Consider the following 16,444-nt stretch of genomic DNA (forward strand, 5'->3'; position numbering starts at 1 on the left):
GAAATTTCTCTTCTTGGAAACCATTTCATCAGTCTTCAGAATTTGAGTCTTACTGAGATCTCTTACTCCAGCATGCATTTCTAAACAGAATCTAACCCATACCCTTGAAGACCGTCCTTAAAATGCTCTCTAGTTAGCAAGCTGGCAAACTCGTCTGCGCAAGTTTGTCTCTGTGCTTCACTATGTGTATGGCAATGTTCCCCAAAGGATAAACTCACACGAGTCAGGGGACTCTTGGGTGCATTCTTCCACATAGCAGGGCTGGAATGGGGTGGGAAGCAAGATCTCAGGTTAGGTCCCCACTGCCAGTCCAAGGACCACACTGAGGAACAAGCAGGACTTCCCTGAAGCCATCATCTGCACATCCATCAACACACCTTGGAGCAAATCCCTGGAACAACCTCATCTTGGTTCCCTACTAGTGACCCACATGACACCAAACCCTACAGCCTTACTTATATAATGGCAGAAACACGCCTTAATGCTCAAGAGTTCCAAAACAAGGCTGATAGCGGAAACAAATGAGGGTGAGGGAAACAGAACGGACTCTACAGCATTGCCTTGTATGTGTGAGCCATCTTCATTCACATCTAACAGAGATGCTGGCTGTTCACCTACGTGAGTGGGTAAGTGGGGTCTATAGAAGCTAAGGTGTCCTGCCTCTGCTGACGTAGTAATAGCTCTGATGAAGAGGATGAAAGCCAGCGATACGAAAAGCTAACATCTGCTAAGCACTTTCTACATATAAGGCCCCATGCTGAGTGCTGCACACACAACATGACTCACCACCAAGAGCAAGGAGTTGCTAAAAGATGCTAAGAAAGGGAAGGTGTTGCATACTCCACGGTGACGGTCAATAAAGTGTTAATAGAAGGGTCGAGGACAATTCTGACAATTCCAGGACAACTCAGCACCCGCTGCTTGACAGCTTAGTGAACATCCTTGCTAAGTCAACACCTTAGATCACATCTGTTGGGGGATGCCTGTTGTCCTTCTTTGTTGGTACCCATCACCTGATGCTAGGCTTGGATCCATCCTGCTACCTTGGGAATGACAGTCCAGATAAGGAGGGACTTCCTCTAATGTATTCCTTCTGTTTCACCCAGTACTGGGCAGCCTAACAAAGGTTGCTGCATGTACCTGATGCCTCTCCAGCTAGAACAGACCTTACAGAAAGAATTCTGCTCACATGAAATGGGCATAGTTATATATGAAGTGGGTGATTTATATGCAGTGACATAGAGAAGGAAAAGTCAGTGGTTGTTACCTTTCCTTGGGTTGGGCCCAGGACAACTTCAAGCCAGTGCTCTATAGGAAAAGACTGTATAGGCTGCCCCTGATGGGCATGATGGGCAGATTCAGACAGTATACAGTAGAATCCACAACTGACCGCAGCCTGTGTATGCTAAGTCTCTAAGTATTCACAGTAATTTTCAAAAGTCTTGGGGCAGGAGAAATGGCTCAGTGGTTAAGAGTAGGCACTGCTCTTGCAGAGGATCCAAGCTTGGTTCCTATCGCCACATCTGGCGGCTCACAACAACCTCTGACTGCAGCTTCAGATGGTTAGACTCCTCTGATCTAAGTGGGTACCTACACTCACATGCACCTACCCACTCATATTCATATACCTAAGAAGGAAAATAAAGCTTAAAAATAAGGGCTTGCAGCATTAAAACTACTTCTTATCCTCTGATTATCAGCCCATTGTTTAATGTTCATATTACCTCCCTGAACTGTATATACTTGAGTTTTAGACCTTAATCTGTAAAATATAAGTTTAAGGTACTTCAATTTTTATAGCTGGTCTTACAGCTTTTTCTTCTTCTCCTACCTTCCCCCTCCCCCTGGTTTCACCCCTAACACAAGAGAGAACCAGGCCAGAGGGCAAGAGATGCTTGAGTCTAATGTCTTCCCTTCTGTTTTTTCTTTTTCTTTCTTTCTTTCTTTTTTTTCTTTCTTTTTTTTGGGGGGGTTTGTTTTTTTAAGACAGGGTTTCTCTGTGTAGCCCTGGCTGCCCTGGAACTCACTCTGTAGACCAGGCTAGCCTCGAACTCTCGAACTCAGAAATCCGCCTGCCTCCCAAGTGCTGGGATTAAAGGTGTGCGCCACCACCACCTGGCCTGTTTTTTCTTTGACCACAACTACTAACAAATCACAAAGCCCCTTAAATGACCAACATTTGCCTCTTGAGGCCCTCACATTTATATATCCTCTGAAAAGTCCCCAGAATTCCAAATATCACACAGTCGCAGAAACTATCTGCAGCTGGCAAAACCATGTCTCTGCTAAAGCATGAGGCAAATCATGGTCAGCTGCCACATCCCCACACCTGGGATCAAAACAAAAGCACATTCTTATAATATTTCTGTTTTTTTTTTTAAAAAAAAACAACAAAATTCCAAAATGTCACCACAAATTTTATTCTGTTTCTAAAATTTCATCTGTCTAGTGACTCACTGTCCTAAAATTTAAATCCTGACATGTCAGTACCCAAGGTTTCCGTGAAGCCTTCACATGCACTGTATGTGAGTGACACTTGGGTTCTCCAGCTTCTTTCCAGCCGGTTTGTTCCTATCAGGAAGCTCCTAACACATGAATCCTGGGAAACAGAGTGCAAACTCTTCCTTTAAGTCTGTACATCTTCAAGATGGGGTCTCCTCACGCTGAGCTGATCGAACCATCCGATCTATCCACTCTCCCATAGTCACCGTGAGCAGGTGGTGTAACAGGGGATGGGAATGACTGAGTAGAACACAGGACTTTATTTAGCTCTAACTGTGTTAGAGTACTGTGAGGTGACATCATCACACTGCATCGCTGTGCCCTTCCTAATATGACAAGGACAAAATGACAGCGAGAACAGAGCCTGGCAGTCGGAGCTTCAAGACAACGGAACAGCACAAGAAAACATGTCTACTGAGTTTTCAAATCAAAACTGCTCCTTTGAACAGAAGAAGCCAATGCTAGGAGGCCAGTTTCTTCTCTAGAGGTGTCATGGAGACACTGAGCTGACCCCTTTGGTCTGAAGGATAGTCTGAGTGGTCGTCATGCATTGGGAATTCCTGGGAAACAATTCTCATGCCTGACTCTGCTTTTACCTCCTCTCTCTCTACCTTCAACTGACAACCTCACATTTGCTACGGTTTCCCATGGAGTTCCAGACACACCATGTCATGGTACAGAATCATCGGTTTGGGACCAAGCCCCAGGTGTTTGTACTTTCCCTATACACACATTTCCATCTCCCACATTTCCCATAATCCCTCCTCCATGTTTCCAGTTTGAAACTACCGTTAGCAGCAGTGATTCCTGAGAGAGGCCAGGTATGCTGGCACAGGCCTCTGAGGCCTCTGGGGGTTGTGAAAGCCACTTCCTCCTAGAGCTTGGGAACCCTGGGTAGTCTGCAGAGTTGTTGAACAAGCACAGCAGAAGGTCTGAGGAGACACGCACATGGCTTTTTTGATTATGGAAAAGCTACAGAAACTCCAGCCAGCATATAAACAGATGCATAGTAGTCTCGATCAAGGGAAACAAGAAGGAAAATATGACTGAGAGTGGAATAGAATATAAATATCTACATTTTGGGGTGGCTTTTGCCAACTGCATTCCGGAATTACTTTCATAAAAGCAGAATGCATCCAGGGTGATATTGAAAGCCTATAACTCCAGCACTGGGGAGATGAGTCAGAGGCTAGCCTGGGCTACACTGAGAGGTAATCGCTCCACCACAACAAAACTCAGAATGTGTGTTTCTGGCACTATTTGGGTATTTAAATAGTTCCCCTGTTCACATGTTTGAGAGAGAATTTATCTACATGGTAAAATTAAAAAAAAAAAACCCTCCCCACACAAACCCCAAGCCATCACAGACAAAAGCCCACAGTATGCTGTTTAGAACAAGTGTCTTTAAGTATACTCATCTAAAAATAACCTAAATACAGGTTATGTTACTTGAATAGTCCAGCCTCTGCCTGTGCTTTCGTTTTAGAAAACACGCTCACAGACTGCACAGTGGGCGGAGCTTCACTGGGTATACTCAGTGCAGAAAATGGCCACCAGGTTGGGCCTGCACACTACAAAGCAGGGCACCTTCTGGGGACACTCTCCCTTCTGACAGAGAACCATTTTTTCCCACCAAAACTGGATTTGTTTGCTGAATACCCTGGTAAGTAATCACCAGAGCTTTTACTATCTCCCGAGCAAGGGGGCCTCATGGGGAAAAACACATTATTTTTAATGCACGATGGTTGTTAGGATTAAAAGAAAGACTTCTATTTATAAAAGAAAACCATGTTGACAGGTATTTCTTGAAGAGAAGTCCAAAGCATTTTGCCAGAAATTAATAAACAGAAAAAAGTCATAAAACAAACAAAAAGTCTTTTAATTGGTTTCCTGGTAAAATGTAAAAACAAAAGAAAAAACAAAAAGACAAACGCTGAGAAATTAAATAGACACCAAAGCAGGATAAGAAGTCATTCAGAAGTATATTTCTATTTAGGAAAGGCTGTGTTCTTCCAGGTGATTGACAGTATATCTGTGCAAAAAGTCAACTCATAGTGAAGGGGGCTAAAGACTCCATAATCACTGGACCTTGGTAGGAAAAAAATGAAGGTCAGGGTTGTTTTCCTCACCCCAGTTAGCACAGGCCCGAAGGACAGCAGGGCACTAAGGCTCAGCCCTGGAACCACTCCACTCAGTCACCCACGTTAGCAGAGTGAGCCCTCTCCCTCATTTCCCATGAAAACAAAGGTGAGAGCCAGTTCTGCCAGAGGAAGGGGAGGTGTGATTCAACAAGCATGCAGAGGGTGTGACGGTGACACTTCCATCAAACAGACGTGTGATTCAGCACTAAGGCAGTGGAGAAAATGGCTATTTGAGTCATGTCAGGGACCACAGGACCAGAGGAAGATGGATGTTTAAGCAGAAAGCGTGGTGTATTTGTAAAAAAAAAAAGGAAATCCTCATTTATATTCAGGAACCAATCATAATACTGCTAGAGCTGATGAAAGGCTTCTGGGGTCACACAAACACACATGGCCAAGAAGGCTGCTGTGATTTTACTGCAGGGAGCTATGGAAGGTGGGGTGGTGCCATTCCCAATACCTGGCATGCGTGTGGAGGCCAGGGAGGGCACCAGAGCCCTAGAAATGGAGACACGGCCTATTGTGAGCTGCCATAAAGGTGTTGGGAACAAATCCTCTTTAAGAACAGCAAGTGCTTTTAACCACTACAGCCATCTCTTAAGATGGTCCTGGTAAAGCCTTGATCCATACTAAACTCCTGGTCACTTCAACACACACAGGATAGAACAGGGTAATGGTTGGAATAAATACATTAAAATGAAGCTGAGAGATAAGGCGTCTAGTGCAGCTTCATCTTAGCATAAATGTACATCTATGTGCTCAAGGTTGTAAGAGGAAGGGAATCACCATTTATCTGTTCCTGTAGCTACTGATCAAATTATCACTCAAAGTTTCAAAATAGACCAATATAAGCTTAGGATGGAAAAATTCAGCTTACCAGGACTTTGCTCACGTCACAAGCCTGGAAAACGGCCCAGCTGGTTCGAGAGACTGGATTTATCTGAGTCCAGTATCCTCATTCCAGTGTATTAAGCTCATATGCTCAGAAAAATAGACCCAGTATTTAATAGATATAAACTCAAAAGTAATGGAATTAAGTTACTTTTAGAAACTTTTTGCAACAACAGAAAGGTATTCTTTTTTTTTCATTCATTCTTTTAAGAAAGATTCTGATTTGTCTGCTGTTAACACTGATACAGTGTTAATACCACTGTCAAAACCACATTTAGCAGCCTGAATTTTAGCGGTAAGAAGTGTGTTTGGGAGTACGTGAAAGTCGGTGATTTATTCTCCATTTGTGCAAGCTAAAAACTTATGCAAATGAAGCCACTTAATATTCATTGTGCGTATCATATTACCTTGCAAAGGAAACTGCCCACAAACACATAATGCACCGCTTGTCAGTCTCGTGTTCTTGGGCCCATCCCTCCTATGCAGAGCCCAAGGAGAGCTTTGTTCCAGAAGCTGGAAACATGTTCCTCTGATGCTTTTTGCTCTCCTTACAGGGTTCTTTCTGGCTCCCCAGGTCATTTCTTTTCTTAAAAGGCTCAATACTCAACTACATTCTTCCTATACTCTAATGGGAAACCTCTTTATCTTTTTCTGTATAGCTCCTGATCTGGCCTTCCCCTTCCTAAGGGGTCCAGATGAAAGATGGCAGCTTCAGTGCTTTATGTTCAATGCCCCTAGGGTACAACTCATCACCTCCTTCTCAGGGTCCCCATGGTACCACGCTCTGGGAATGCTATGCCAGCATCAGGTACTTCTCCATCTAGGCAGCTGACTGCCATTTCTTCTCATTTGCCCACTTGCTAGCCCAAGTGAATCCTATCTACTCTGGGCCCACCCCCTTTCTTGGAGAACTGCAGCAGCCTTCTTCCTTGTTTCCTCCCCTCCCAACCTCCTCTAAGCTATGCACAAGGACAGGCTCCTAAGGTACAGCCATGACATTTCCTTGTTCAAAGAGCCTTAATGACACCATTGATTAACACATTCCAATTTCCTAGTTGGCATTCAAGACCATTATTGTTCAGCAACAAATATTCTCCAGTTCTATTTTGCTCTGGACACCTGTATAGACCAGTTCTAACTCAACTGGACTTGATACTTTTCATGGATTACACTCCCTGTTCTCTCAGTCTTCCTCTCTTCCAATTACCAGAAGATTTCTTTTTACATTTACTTCCTGGACACACACACACAAACACAGAAGAGGGACTGTGTGTGTGTGTGTGTGTGTGTGTGTGTTTGTGTATTTCTTGTTTGTCTTTTCAAGCTCTATTGACAGTCTCAGGGGGAACTGTCAGTTGTTTTTCAGGTGAATTCTCTAGTCCCTCTAGTGGGGTCATACTTATGGCAGCTACTTGATAAACATTTGCTGCCTAACATTTATAGAACTTCATAAAGTTCACAAAGCCCATGTGCAGATCCATGGTCTCATTTATTTTTATACAAGACTTATGTTGTAACAAGTGGCGGTCAGGTCCTGTACTCTGATTTCTAGCGCTTAATGCAGTTCCTGGGGCTGTGCCTTTCTATCCCATAAATCACACAAAAGTGTTTGTGTCTCTTCAATTGCTTTATTTTAGAATGCCCAAAGTTGTCTGGTCTACAAAGCCAAGAGATTATTTTGAATCAAAAACTTCTCTTGTCAAACTGCTTCCTCTCCTCCCCACTTATGGGTAAGGTACATAAATTTAAAAAGGTCTCCACTGCAAGTGACAGAAACTGAAAAATGGAAATTTTAAAGTTGGGTTTCATTTTGAAAACGAAAATGATCTAAGTCAATCTCCAGTGTCCTTACATTGATTACCAACAGCAAATCGCTGACAGTTGGACAAATAATTCCTTGCTAAAAGACTAGACATGACTAATATAATTCTAAAAGTGTAAAAATCTCTGAATACCCAAGAATCTCAGAGGTTCAATACAATAATAAATGAATTCAGAGGCCTTATGATTGTGTATCAACTGAAAGTATACGTCTAATAGATGTTAAAAGTGGAAAAGAATTAAAATTCAAATTGAAAAGCAAGACCTTTGAAACGTCAGTGACTGTGATCTGTCCTTGTGACAGATGGCACTGTGTAGCTGCCGGAGCGGCAGTTAGAGAGAGCCATGACTGTGGGCTTGCCCACCAACTCTACTTCTTTTGACTTCAGGTAGAATTTAGACTACAGGCTTCTGGAGGACAGGTATTTAACTGTGAACTTTGTGGCTCCAGCAAAGCACTGTGAAAGACTGTACCTAGGTAAAGGAAGAGCCGGCTGCAAAGCCTTCCACGACCTGCCATGTTTTTTGTTTGTTTGTTTTTTGTTTTTTTGTTTTTTTTTTTTAAGATTTACTTATTTTATTTATATGAGTACACTCTAGCTGTCTTCAGACACACCAGAAAAGGGCATCAGATCCCATTACAGATGGTTATGAGCCACCATGTGGTTGTTGGGAATTGAACTCAGAACCTCTGGAAGAGCACTTAGTGCTCTTAACCTCTGAGCCATCTCTCTAGCCCCTAGAGGTGTAAATTATTAACACACTGCCTGGCTCATAAAGACACACAATCATTTGACAAATGGTAGCTGTTTCTCTCACTGCCTAGGACTTCGTAACCACCTACAAGGCAGAACTTCGTGTGCTGGGCTGTCAAGATATCTACATGAGAACCACAAGTGTCTCTTCATGCTTGCATACTCTACAGCTAACAGAGAGCTCACTCTACAGCAAGTGGAGAGGCTAGTGGCATATCTGCCCTGACCTCAACCCACTGAGTACCAACAAAAACTCAGTTAAACACTCTGGACTTCCATCTTGTTTTGGGGTCCTTATGACTTGAGGAAGCCACAGATCTATCAAGACACACACAAAAGTTCTCTTTACATCTACCAGCGGAACTAACACGAGAAGCTCTGTTTGCTAGTTCTCCCTCAGCACAGAGGCCTGGCTCATGTGTCCTTAATAACAAGACTGCTTGACAGTCGTGGAAATTTTGTAGTACACAAACCTGGCAGGTCGAGCTCATGATTCAGACACCTTGAGGAGTCTTTCAGAAACCACCCTTTCTTATTTCACACAGACTAAGGAAAGACATACACCTCAGTTACCTCATTTAGAACACGCCAGCCTTAACTGAGTTAGTTTCTGTGCTTTGGCAGAAATCACTTGGAAATCCTTGGTTCTGAGCCCTCCATGTCTTCCACATCAAGATCTAAGAAAAGATGAAAGCACAGCAATTCAGGACTAGTGTCTAGAATTCAGGATTTCAGCCACAAGAGCCATTGTGGTTAGTATACGTGAGGTGCCTTTGGTACATCAGGAACTGCACTAAGTGCTCTCAGTGGATGGGTAAATCTCTAACACCCCTCAGCTGTAGGGAGCAGTTCTCCATTTTACAGTTACAAACACTGTGGAACCTGTTGTTGGAGGTCACGCTGGGTGAGTGTTGGGACTCCAACCCAGGTTAACTTCAGCACAAACCCAAACTGATTTAAGTGCAAAATCTGCAACACAGAACACTAAATTAGATTCTTAAAGGCTTTTTTGACAGTGACCCATTTTATTACAAATTATATAAGCCAACGGCTTCATTAAACTATGCTTATCTGCACTGTGTGCAACGGTTACTTTTTCTAGTCTTTTCTATCGTACTATATATTCTAATTTTTAAAAAAAAAATTTCAGCAATGACCCATCAAAGGAATTCTACTAATGCGTGTTTGGTCTTGGAAAAACACTGGTAAAAGGCCTATGATCCTAACAGTCAGCCGACCGCGGCAAGTTGCAAGTTCGAAACCAGCCTGGGCTAACATAGTGAACGTTCTAGGCTCCTTAGCCAGACCTTGTTACCAAACACAGACTCTGCGCTTTGATCTTAGCTACAGTAAGACGCTATAAGTTTCTCTGAAACCACAACAAAACTATTCTTTCCAGCCGCGCCAACCAGAGCAAGCACTTGAGCTTCCCAATTAGGAGAATGGCCTTTAACCTTTCAAATAATGCATACGCTACATAAACGCTTATCATTTAGAACAGATCATTACATGGGGTTTTCAATCAGGCCCAACATCCAGAATGGGAATCAGGCACTTACCCACCGCAAAGCAGAAGTTATAAAGTGGAAGCGCAGATAGATTAAAAATCTCAGGTTATTTATCAGCTAACCTGCAAAGAAGTGTCTAAAGGCTGACTGTTGAATTGTCCCAACAGACAGACGGCTGCAGTAGGAGCAGGAGGCCGAGGCTGCAACCCCTAGGGGCAGGGCCCTGCCTTTGAACGTCCGGTTCAATTCCAGGGGCTTGGTGTCGCACTAGGATCTCATCGCGCTCCGGTAGGGTCAGGAAGCAGCCCTGGTTTGCGCTTCAGGGGAGGGGAGGTGCGACAGTCCCGAGCCCCAGGTGCGCGTCACTCCCCGCTGCCCCCCTGCAGCCGAGCCTGGTGGGGCGGGACGCGGGCACCTGCGGACGCTGGCTGCTCCGTACGCTCCGCTCCGCGTTCGCTGCAGCCCGGCGCGAGCGCTGCCCACCGGCTCCCGCCTCCCCACCCCTACGCCCCGGAGACGCGCGGGCCCCGGCGCACTTACGGGGCTCCGCTCCGCCGCCCGCGCGCTTCCCGCGGGGTCCATGGCGCTTCCGGACCTGCGAGTCTGGCCGCAGCGCCGCCCAGAAAATGGACGCCGGCGGCTGGGCCCGGACGCCCCAGTCCGCCCCCGGTGCAGTGCAGGCCCGACGGCCGCTCGACCTCCGGCGCCGACGCGCAGGCCTCAGGGGCGCTGCGGGCCGTGAGGCTTCAGCACCCCGGCGCCACTGCCGCAGAGCCAGGCTCGCACAGGGCTGAGTGGCCAGAGAACAGGCCCTGGGCACCCAGAGCGGGCCTCGCGCACCAAATTCTGAGAACAGGGTGTCACCTGTGCTTTCCCATGGCTGTCAGGGGACGCCTGGATTATTTCCCACCATGGTGTAAGAACTGTCTCATGCAATAAAATAAAATAAAATAAAATAAAATAAAATAAAAATAACAGCCACCGACTGCCCGCTGGCATCCTTCCTACACAGAGTCGCAGTGTGGCACCTACTGCCTCATGCACACCTAAGTGCAGGTGTTTGTTTTGAAAAATCAAGCATTAAGTCTTCAGTTTTTCTCCCCTTTGGAAAAAGACCTGCTTGGGTTTTGAAAAGGATATTTTCCTGGAATACAGTGTTTGCCATTTATTCACCCCAGTTCCTGACCAAGTATTAAGAATATGATCATTTTGGTGAGTTGAGTATGCAAAGTAAAGGCCCTTAAATGATGCAGGAAGAATGGTGTCATTTAAAAATGCAGAGTTGTGAAGGCTGACGGGTTGGGTAACGTGCATACACATGTATGGAGCAGTTCCCGACCTTCTCAATGCCAAACACCCTTTTATTCTCTCGCTCCATAGGCCAGTGTTCACAGATTAACTCCACTAAACTGCATTTATTAAGTAATGATTCATCTTCCCCTTAAAAAAAAAAGGAGCTTGAAATGTCTTTGTCTATACATAACTGCCAATGAGGACTTCCACAAAACCTGAGCTGACTTGTTGGCATTGGTAGATACCAGCCTTAAAAATCAAAACTGAAGAAACTCATGGTCTAATTGCATGTTTGTATGTTTCCATTGTGGCTTTTAGAAACTCCGAAAATGATTTTAAAACCTGTGCACATAGATTGGGAAGTCTGTAAGCTTATTGCTGTTGTCGATTCCCTGGGACAGGTGGGAGGTGGCAGGCAAGGCTGGTTGGCCTTTTAGATTCAGCAGGCCTGTGTTGACAGCCTAGGTTTGTTGCTCTATAAGGCCACTTCTCTGACCTTCAGCTGTGGTATCTAACATTCGATATGTTTTAGTGTTAATGTCTACCTCCTAGGTGGTTTTCAAGTTGAATTAAATAATACATGTGAAACATTTACAGTAGCACCTGACATTGTAAGTGCTCTATAATTTCAAACAGGTGTTAGTATTGAAGGTTAACTATTCTGAGTTAGGGCTTCTGTTGTTTATAGTGGTTTTCCATGGGTGATCTGCTAGGGTCACTTGGGACCTATGACCTAAGTCTGACTCCAGGGTGTTCCGGGAGGTGTCTTGATCAGATCCTGTCAACAGCGTGTGGCTAGTGAAATTTGGCTCTGGCTTTGAGTCTTAGCATGTGAATGGTTCCTCACCTCTAATAAGCCATTTACCAACAGTTGGTTTTTTTTCTTATTGGAGCCAAATATTTCTCCAGAAGCAAGCATATTTCCTCACATTGTTTAAATAACTAAACTATCACAGCAATAGCTTGAAACTTATGTAATAAGCCAGTCCTTCAAAAATTTCCATCCTTCTTCATAACCAGAGTCTCTCAATCATCCTTCTGAGTATGGGGGGAACTATCTGGAAATTTCCGGAAACATCCCACCTTATCATAAGTATGCTCTTTTCTGTAAAGGTTTCCTTTATAACTTTATTTTCCGAAATAACTACATGTGGTGTTTTCTTTGTCATAATTTCCATTTTGATGCATTTAAAAAGGAAAAAAGAGAATCGAAGACTTTGTCTTCTTAATTGTTTGTCCGCTCCTCTCTCTGCCACAGCTCCTAGGCCTTGCCCAGGAAGCTGTGTTTGTTTTCTGTCTCATTTTAATTCCCACAAAGTTTGTTATATTGCATGTGTTTGCTTTCTGATTGAGAATATGTGGCAGTTTAACACTGACTGTTCCCCTTTCTTTATAGGACTCCAATATAGCTTCTAAAAAGACTAAAACATTGCCTTTTGAAGCCCACACAAGGTGTTCTCCACAAGGGAGCAAGATCTAAGAGAAAGTGTGTGGAGTTCAGGAAACTCAGTGTCATATGGGATGGACTGTGTGATACTTACTTGGAGGTGTGCTTGTTTAATAACCTATGGACACGTTCATATGTTGCCTATGAGAAGTGATAGCATGTGGCACTCAGGTTTGGTCCTGAAGCTATACATAGTTTCAATAATCTACAGTTTAAAGCCTTTAAATATATATATATACATATATATATATATGTATATATATATATTTTTTTTCAAGCTTCCAGAAGAACTAAGAGAATGATGATGGGCCTTTCCCTCTTTCCCTCCCTCCCTCCCTCCCTCCCTTTCTCCTTCCCTATATCCCTCCCTCCTGAACCTTTGAAGGCTGCAGACATTATTCTTTTAGCCCTATGTAGTTCAGCATTTCTTTTCTAAGACACTTTTTCTTCTTTAGAATCTGTCTATTATAGAGAACTGTGCTCAAGAATCAGAGATAAAAAAAAAAATTGAGGTATGAATACCAGGCTTAGTGTTGCAGGCCTTTAATTTCAGGACTTTGGAGGCAAAGGCAGGCAAATCTCTGTGAGTTTGAAGCCAGGCTGATCTACAGAGTGCGTTCCAGGGCAGCCTGAGCTGTAGAGTGGTGAGACCCTGTCCAGAAAATAGCAGCAACAACAAGAGGTGTGGGGTTGCCTTTGAAATAACAGGAACTGGCATGAAGGAAGGGGAACATGTGTGAGGCCTGTGTGCTTCTACATATATTCAAGACTTTCATAGTAAAGTTTGAAAAGGTTATGTTTATGAAGGATTTTCAAATGGTATAAAGTATTTGTGCTGTGATATCAGTTAGGAAAATATACAATGTGCCTACACACATTAAATTGTAGTAAAATGTTTACTGTGTGTAGATAAAAGATTAAGACGATTGCCATAAAACATTAAGGTTCTAGCTATTTCACTGTAGGCATATCTTAGCTTTCTAAGAAAAAGTAATAAAATTAGAAGACAACATTAAATAGAAAATATTTCCTGAAATTGGGGCCAGTGGAATGGCTCTGTGGGTAAAGATGTACACTGCCAAGCCTGACGATCTAAGTTAGGTCCCCAGACCCTTACAACTTACCCTCTGATCTCCACGTGTGCCACACACACACACAGGCACACGCATGCACACACACAGTTTTTAAAAAGTATTATTAGAAATTAAACAAAACATATTGACTCAATCTGGCCAATTGGTCCCCAGAACAGATCGTAATTTACAAAATAGAATCATCATCTATGCCTGTAATCCCAGCACTCGGGAAACTAAGGCAGGAGGACCATGATTTTAAATCCAGCCTGGGTTACTAAGGGAGATCCTGTTTTAATAAAAGGAGGAAGGAGGGAAGGAAGAAAGGAAGGAAAGGAAAGGAAGGATGGATGGATCTTCAAATATGAATCTAACCTGTGACCTACTTTTATATGGCCTAAGAATAGCTTTATATTTTTTAAGCTTAAAAATATTCTTAGAATTTATGTGTATTCATGTTATGCATCCGTGTTGGGGTATGTACACACAGCACAGGTGCCTGCCTGCGGAAGCCTCTGAAACTAGAGCTGAAGACCGCTGTGAGCACAGTGGGCTCTGAGAACCCAGCTTGGGTCCTTTGCAAAAGTATTGTTTGCTCTCAATCAACTGACCGTCTCTCCAGCCCAAGTTCTATATTTTTAAGTGATTGGGTGGAGTGTTAAGAACATTACATGATGAGAAATCATATGAAATTCAAATGCCATTGCCTATAATGGCATAGAGACATAATTATAGCTATTGTAGTTATCATAGTTAATATTGCATTTTATATTTTCTTTCATTGATACAAAATTTGTGGAAATCTACTTTTTTCTTTGTTACATAAACACCTGTGTAATAGCCTCAGCTTTGCTTCAACTCACTGTTTTTGTTGTTTTGTTTTTTGAGACAGGGGCTCTATAACCCTACTAGCCTGGAACTCACTATGTAGACTAGACTAGCCTTGAACTTTCAGAGCTCTGTCTTCATCTTCCTCTGGAGTGCTGGCATTAAAGGTGTATAGCACCATGCCCAGCTTAAATAAAATTTCCGGGTCACTTCTGATACAGAGTTCCTCATGGATCCCAATAGGTGAACCAAAATGGAATCACTCTCACTAAAGCCCCAAATACTAAACTGGAATTAGGTTGGTGTTTGACCTTCTGAGAAAACAGTAGATAATCTTGAAGTAGGCCAGCTCTGGCGGCCAGATAAGGAAATCCCTCTGCTTTAACCCTCATAAGGGAAGATACCTGAAGAAGCCCAGTCTGAACCTCTATGTTCTCAACTCAAGCTGCCTTACACAATTTGGCTCTTCTTCCAGGCCCAAAGCGGCACATGGTTTTTATAGATCTGCCTGACTCACAGATCTTTAGTGAACACCAGCAAAGTCATTGCCATCTTTAAAGTTAATTTGTTGAAGTTTTATTTCTTTAGTTTGGCATTGCTGGAGACTGAACCCAAGGCCTTATGTATGCTAGGCAAACACTCTACCCCATATTCCTAGTAAATTTTTTTATTTTGTATTAAAAGAAAAAAAAAGCCTCAGCCATTTTTTATCTGACCTTTTATAGACAAAAGGGGGCTAAGCGTCCCTGTAACTGAAATTAGTTGGTTTGGTGGAAGGGTACTAAACCAAGAGTTAAGCATCAGTCTACAGCTTACTCCCCAGATGACCTCCAGAAAAAACAACTTCTCAGGCCAGTTCCTTCAGTGAGAGAAAAAGAACCATGCCTAGGGCAAGTGAATCTGGTTTGAATTTCTGTAAGAGGCAAGCAAGAAGCACAAGAAAGACAACATACTAAGTGTTACCATCCCCCCTCCCCCATCCTGGTTCTTCTGCAGACGGAGTAATTCAGACAGTCAGAATGTCCTCTGGGGATGGTCAAGGAGCTCAGACCACACAGGAGGAGGAAGGGAGGCAGGGAAAGAAGGGGGAAGAATGGAGGGGGGCTAGGGAGGAAGGAAAGGGAGACGAAGAGAAGGAAGGAGGAAAGTGAAGAGGAAGGGGAGGAAGAGGGGGAAGAAAGGGAAGAGGAAGAATAGAAGGAAGAAGAGGGGGAGGAAGAAGAGGAGAAAGAGAAGGAGGAAGAAGAGGAGGACGAGGAGAAGAGGTGGCAGGCTTTGAGAGAGCCAAATGCAAAGAAGTATGAATTTGGGAAAGAGAATTTCTTGGACCTGCAGCTTACGGTGGACATTTTGGATACTATTAGCTATGGTCACACCATTTTATAAAGTCTCTATTTTGGATTTTTTAAAAAATCCAAATTTTTAGAGCTAAAATATGTTGTATTTCTAGATTCTTACCCTCCCTAACCTTCCAACTCTCAGTAAAGGAAAAGTTTATTTATTTATTATCATGGAAAAGCTTATTTATTGCTCACAGACATCCTTTTTTGTTTTTTTTTTTTGTTTGTTTGTTTGTTTTTCAAGACAGGGTTTTTTTTGTCTAGCCCTGGCTATCCTGGAACTCACTCTGTAGACCAGGCTGGCCTCGAACTCAGAAACGCACCTGCCTCTGCCTCCCAAGTGCTGGGATTAAAGGCATGTACCACCACCACCTGGTTGCTCACAGACATTCTTTAAACCTTCTGTTCACCTTATTTCCCTGGCTACTCTAAGCACTGGTTGATCCCCCACCCCGGGGCCAAAAAAGGGACATTTCCCATCCCTTCCCCTTTTCTGTCCTAGGACTACATCCCTCCATGTCTTTTCCCAAATATAGTTTATGCTGTCCTTGAGTCACTGATCCCTTTGTCTGTGTATCTTTCCTTCTCCCAAACCTTGTGGGTAGGCTCCAGTCTTTGCCCTGTAGCAATCCAACAGCACTTGGGCACAGCACAAACGAAACGCCCTCTCATCTTGTTTGAACACTGGTGGAGATCTAATAGGATAGTGGGGAAGGGGGTCTTCTCTGGCAGTCTTAGCACGAAAAATAGAGCCTTTATTTTTTTGAGACAGGGTCTCTATAACCCTGCTGGCTTGGAACTTACTATGTAGACTAGACTGGCCTTGAACTTTCAAAGCTGTCTTC

The 16,444-nt window shown here is 43.6% G+C and overlaps 1 protein-coding gene across 3 annotated transcripts in view; it reads right to left on the reverse strand.

The window, feature by feature from the left end:
- Zbtb38 (zinc finger and BTB domain containing 38) overlaps positions 1 to 10,222 on the reverse strand; it is a 35,883-nt gene extending 25,661 nt beyond the window's left edge. The window contains exons 1-2 of one of the 3 annotated variants that reach the window (XM_028758954.1): positions 10,159 to 10,222; positions 8,684 to 8,787 (exon numbers count right to left, since the gene is read on the reverse strand). The gene's annotated coding sequence lies outside the window, so the exon portion shown is untranslated. Of the gene's footprint in view, positions 1 to 8,683; positions 8,788 to 9,669; positions 9,960 to 10,158 lie in introns of those variants that run through there. The other 2 variants (XM_028758953.1, XM_028758952.1) reach the window with 2 other exon arrangements.
- Positions 10,223 to 16,444: the final 6,222 nt, after the last annotated feature.

This window comes from Grammomys surdaster, unplaced genomic scaffold (genome assembly GCF_004785775.1).
Source record: "Grammomys surdaster isolate TR1022 unplaced genomic scaffold, NIH_TR_1.0 126248, whole genome shotgun sequence".
Taxonomy (NCBI): domain Eukaryota; kingdom Metazoa; phylum Chordata; class Mammalia; order Rodentia; family Muridae; genus Grammomys; species Grammomys surdaster.